Raw genomic sequence first — 5,872 nt, 5'->3', positions numbered from 1 at the left:
AGAGCCAGTCCCACAATGAGCTTTTCTTAGTATGTGCCATATCTGAGTCTGTAGCTTTTAAGGAGGAGGAGGGGGAGTGTGCCTTGACCAACTGCCACTTTGCTCATTTCAAAGCCATGATGTCTCTCTCTTATAAGAGGGCTAAATTCTCTAGACAGGCAAAGCAGAGAAAGGGGAGGAAACTTTACTCCTTATGACCTCATAGGGGCAAGATTCCAAATTGGCCTATCTGAGCTTTCATTTTCCCCGAATAGCAGAGCAGGTTTACACCTATCGCCATTTCTAGCCACTGGAGGACCATAAGCAGGCATGATAATGTTTAAAAACCTCATTAGGTGACATGTTAATGCCAAGGGACCTTTTAAAGGCAGCCCTGCACATCCTGGCTTACCATTAGGTAGGTTACATCAGAATTATAAAGTGCATTACTTGTCACAGGTATAAGTACAAACTGTGAGTAAGAACAGCCTGCTACATTTGCTACATAAATGGTAAACTCACTTACAGGCCTATTGGTTCTGTGGTTATTCACAACCTACTGCAGTATTTGTTCAAAGAGTGGTCTGTGAGTAGATTCAGTAAAGTATCATGTTTTTGATTTTAAATTTAAAACAGTGTTACTCAAACTGTTTAACAATAAAAGTTTATTAAAAACTCCAAGATGTATTTTTAAGAAAACATACATATTGCTTCTAAGATAATCAGTCTCCCCACACCCAGCCTATCAGACATGAATGCCACAGCCATCACATGCCTAGTATGTACAATAGCAGGTGACACAGACCATCTCCTGAATCAATTCTTCATACTACTTCCATCCGGCCACAGATACAGAGAACTGAACTGGACTAAATACAAAAAAATGTTCTTTTCCCACCGCCATCACAGTGCTGAATAAACTATAATATTGCCACCACCATCTCAGTTGCTTTGCAGTTTTCACATTTGATATTCCTATGTGGGTGTCTTAATGTGATGTGGTTTGCATATGTGTTACATGTTTTATGTGTTCTATATGTGGTGTTGTGCTATGGAAAGAAGATGTGTGGGACGGATTTTCCCTATTTTTTTTTATTTATCCTTTATTTAACCAGGTAATACCCATTGAGATTAAAAATCTCTTTTGCAAGGGAGACCTGGCCAAGATAGGCATCAAAATTACATCACATCATTACATACATACAAAGACACACATAAAAACCAATGGGACAATAAAGACCAGCTATCTACGTATCTATGTAACTGGAACTCAAAAATACTCAAAATGAACCTGAAATTCAGAATGAAAAATAAGTTCCCAGCATCTCACCTGACTCCATTGACAGTCACCATATTTGATACATATAAACCTCTGACCAGGCAACTCATATATGTTTTTAAGGATTATTTTTTGTGCATTTTAAGCCTTTATTTTTAACAGGACAACTGAAGACATGAAAGGGGAGACAGAGGGGGGAATGACATGCAGCAAAGGGCTGCAGGCCGGGGTTGAACCCGGGACCGCTGCCACCAACTGAGCTATCTGGGCGCCGATGACCAGGCAACTTTTGAATCCAGGGGATTCTGTATGAGAGCAATGAAGCATTTGTCGATAAGAAAACAACCACGTTAACCAAGTAAAGCAACTGAACCGAAAACCTCTAATTTACTATTTATAAGTTGCACTTATGAGTTGATCAAACTCCCTTGGCAGATAGATAACAGTGTGAATATCATCCATAACTAGCTATTATATACCCATCAGTTGAAGTTTTAATTCTCAAAGATGTAATTACAGGTTCACTTAACTTATACTATACAAGAATGTATAGCTTATTCCCACCCCCCGATCCATCTTGCATATATTCAATTGTCTCTCTTTATGATGCTTCAGTGTCAATGCTCTTTGGGATTTAACTCTACTGTGTGTTGACTGGCAGGTGTGTTTTGAGGCAGCAGGAGTGGGAGGTTTGCCCCTGCAAGGTACCAAGAACGTGTTTGTGTCTATATGTGACTGTGCATGCAACTCTGCCAACGTTATGTTCTATATGAAGTGTGTGTGTTGATGCTTATAGATGAAAACAGGAAGCTTATTGTTACTTCTCAACTGTGGAAAATCTCGGTAAAATCAGTTGTTAATATTCAATAAAAGACAGATAAATCAATTTGCCAATTGTGCTGGTCTTTCACAGTCTGGCTATCACCAGACCAAGCCAAGCTCAATAGATTTGCGATTGAGCGTTGGTCTGGGGAGTCTGCTCTGTATTTTCTCGGCACAAAAGGCGTGACCAACTGGCATAGTTCAAATGAATCTGTACACAATTGTATCAACCAATCAGACCAACGATCCGGGTGACGTAGAAGCGACAGCGGCATCAACGGTTTGCTGTTCCCAATGCAGTATTTGCTCAAAGAGGGGTCTGTGGATAGATTTGGTAACGTATCATGTTTTTATTTCAAAATTTAAAACAGTGTTACTTAATCTGGCTGCAGGCGACTCCAACCCTCATAGTGAGGAGCATAGTTGTGTTACTTTCAATGTTAAATAAACTCATATCTATATGCTATTATCTGTAATACTTTTTCTTTGTTGTTGGTGATCAGCAACGAAGTTGAACGTTTTGTGAAGCTGTCTCCAATTTACATTACAAATGAGCAGCGTGACATTTGAAGAAAATGTGAAGAAACAAAGTTTATGGTTAGTGTCAACTGACAACATGGATCGATGGCATAAGACAGACTGCTTCCCTGATATCTCAGCAAAAGCAGCACCGTGCTTCCCATCAAGATCGCAACAGAGACAGCGGGCCCTATTGTAACTATCCAAGCATGGCGTGAAGCGCATGGTGCAGGTGTGTTTAAGGCGTTTACCAATCCACTTTTGCTAGTTTAACGGTAGAAAAAAAGGTTTCGTGCACCAGGCGCATGGTTCAAAAGGGTTGTCCTTAGTGTCTTTATGTAGTCACAAGTGTATATTAGGTGTGACATGCAATAAATCAATCAGAGTGTAATCTCTTTAAAAGCCAGGTGCATTTGTACCGTGGTCATATTTTTATTTTTTAAAATTTTGCGTGTGTGTGTAACAAGCATAGTGTGCATGCGTGCTGCGTTATTTATTTATTTTTTAAGAATTCTTTTGCCGTGCTGTGTCATTGACTTTAGACCAGCTTTTTGTTGGTCAATGCCGCAATCCCTTTCCATTGCTTTAAGATAGCAATATGCCAAGAATGCACCTGAACACACCTCCCTGTAAGACCAGCATGCCCATGAGCGCACAGATGGGTGCAAGTGCATTTTCTCTTTAAACGACGTGGGCGCTGGACAGAAAATGGGCAACTGCGTCTATCTTAAACTAGCAAAGACACTTGCGTTGGGCTTTGCGCTTCGCCGGGTGCAAGATAAGGCCCAATGTCACGCAAACTATTAATTTAGCCATTTATTTTGGCTGTAATTTGTAATATACTGTTGAAGTAGGAGGCCTATTGTTTCGGGGAATAGTTATTTATATTTTTATATATTTATAGTAAGGTGGTCTGTGAGTTTTTTTTGTTGGATAAGTGGTCCTTGGGCTGAAAAAGTTAGAGAACCACTGGCCTGTAACACTGATGTACAGGGGGAATTTAACTGTACGTCAGAGAGAGGGGATTAGGGGAGGGCCGAGGCGCCATAGGATTTGAGTGGATGGACATAAAAAAATGAGGTGATTTCCCCTAGAGTCAGAGGAGGGATCTATCTCTGTAGAGCTGCACGCTGACAAGTGCGATTCCCCAGGGACGACAAATAGAGATGTTACCGCTCCACAGGGAAACAGGCGGCTTCCCTCCTTTCATGTTCCTAAACATTCGACACAGTGCGTAAAAGACGGAGGAATCTCACGATACTGAAAGGCTTGTTGCATTTTGTGTTTGAACATGTTGTCTTGGAAGTAAATTTATACTATAACTTGAGCGCCCTGTCAGAGACAGTTGTTGACACATGTTTTGTTGAATGTGTTATACATTTGTTGGGAGGGAGAAGAATGATCATTTGTTTTTATGTTTGTTGTGTAAGTATGGTGGGTTTATATAAAATCACTACCCATAATTCCTAAATCTTTTGGGGGCAACATCCATCATTGGACTGCACTGTGTAACTGGTATAGAAGGATGTCACCTCATTTGTTTTGAGAATATCCCAGGAAAAACCTGCCCAATTTTTGTTCATTTCTGTAAAAAGTGTTACAAATTATTACTTTAATAAAGCTGCATTTTGTGTGCCGCTTCCCCAAACTGCAGCCAGAGGTAGCAACTGAAAGCCTAAAGATGTTAATCCCAAGAAATCATGTACTGTGACATCAGTACAGAAAACACACTCATGTTTGTCACCTCAGCCGGTCTGTCAAACATCCAGTTTTTTTTGGACATTACATCAATCACCTCTTTAGAAGTTTGTTTAGTCTCTTCCTGGTGGTAGAAAAGTGAAGACATCCAACACCCAAAATGTAATTAAGGTACATAAAAGAAATAATTAGGGTCCCAGCTGGTCAGAGATGTGATGCTCTTCTTTGCTCCTACTCCACTTTGTGCTTAAGACCGATAAGAGAGGCGTATTATCAGGTCAGATCGTGCCAGAGTTGCTTTAAGCATCTATCAATTTAACACTTGATTGACACAGTCTGGATGGAACTGGTTTCCCCCTGAGCTGGCATCAGAGTCGGTCACGTTGCCCTCTATGACGTCTATCTGTCTTTTTGAGACCCTGTGGGTTTTCCTCTTGGCCTGCAGCCCGACAACACAACCTCCTAGGTGAGGCTGTGTGGACACGCCCATCTCCCTCACCCGGGCGTCACCACAGCTCCGGGCAAACAAAGCCCTCTGACTCCTTCATACCCCTGGAGAATATCTCTCTGTTTCTCTCTCCTGCTTTCCTATGAAACAAATGATTTTCTGTAGCTGATGACTGAGAAACACATGCCCGCTGTATGCGTTCTTGTGTGATCCACAGACAATCAGACAATGGCTTCCTCCCTGTTTTTGTCAGTGCATCTTGTTCTGTCTTGGCAACATTCATCTTTAGACATTTTTTATTGTTGTTTTTTTCCCCTCTATTGTTTATGGTCAATTTTGCAAATGAGTGATTATTCTTTGCGGAACTGAAAATTGAAAAACTATTTATTTGCTTTGTTTGGAAGAATTACAGTCTTTGAATTTACCTCAAATCATAAATGCTCTTTAGAAAATGTCATCTTTTGTTTAATGCTTGGTTTGATGGCTTGATGGCTGGTACTTGTACTGGTACTAATTGGGAAAAGTCTTCTTGGCAACAACACTGAATTTCAACAACTTTGAATACACGCAGAGGTGTTTTTATCTAAAGTTTGTCGAGAACAAAAACACCTTTAATATTCTGAGAAAACAAACATTTTGATCTGAGCATTACATTGTTGTGAACTTAACTCTAAAAAAAATGTCTATTGTTGATATTGTTACCTCAGTTGGCTGTTTGAGCTTCACTGTGCAGAATGATGTATGTACGTGCAGAGTTTGACACTAGAAAGTAGTTTTCACATTTGTCTGTTTCTCTGTTTCTCATATTTACCTCAGTTTAAGTACGTACAAGCATGATTTTGTGACACCGTGGTCAAATATAAAACTTACAGAGTGTGTGGAAACTTGAAACTTCCAGTGCACAAACACTGAGAACTGAAGTAGGAGACATCTTGTGTCCAGCACTTGAACCTTTGAAATAAACAATATTTGCATATTTATAGATTCTGGAATTTTTTTCATGAGGGAGAAGGAGTACATATTTTCTTCAAGAATTTATAACAAGGTAATTTAATCTTTTTGTGGAAAAACCATACATACATACATACATACATATATATATATATATATATATACATACATACATA

General features: G+C 39.8%; 2 long non-coding RNA genes across 2 annotated transcripts in view; one reads left to right on the top strand and one right to left on the bottom strand.

Moving 5' to 3' along the window:
* Positions 1 to 1,038, top strand: part of LOC116691757 (uncharacterized) — a 6,711-nt gene extending 5,673 nt beyond the window's left edge. Inside the window, exon 3 of the long non-coding RNA XR_004332544.1 lies at positions 937 to 1,038. This is a non-coding gene — a long non-coding RNA (uncharacterized LOC116691757). The remainder of the gene's footprint in view (positions 1 to 936) is intronic.
* Positions 1 to 5,872, bottom strand: part of LOC116691758 (uncharacterized) — a 22,205-nt gene that overhangs the window by 11,872 nt on the left and 4,461 nt on the right. Inside the window, exon 2 of the long non-coding RNA XR_004332545.1 lies at positions 5,526 to 5,531. This is a non-coding gene — a long non-coding RNA (uncharacterized LOC116691758). The remainder of the gene's footprint in view (positions 1 to 5,525; positions 5,532 to 5,872) is intronic.

Source organism: Etheostoma spectabile, chromosome 6, assembly GCF_008692095.1.
Source record: "Etheostoma spectabile isolate EspeVRDwgs_2016 chromosome 6, UIUC_Espe_1.0, whole genome shotgun sequence".
NCBI lineage: Eukaryota > Metazoa > Chordata > Actinopteri > Perciformes > Percidae > Etheostoma > Etheostoma spectabile.
Note: the sequence above shows the minus strand (reverse complement) of the source record. Positions and strands in the feature narration are given on the sequence as shown.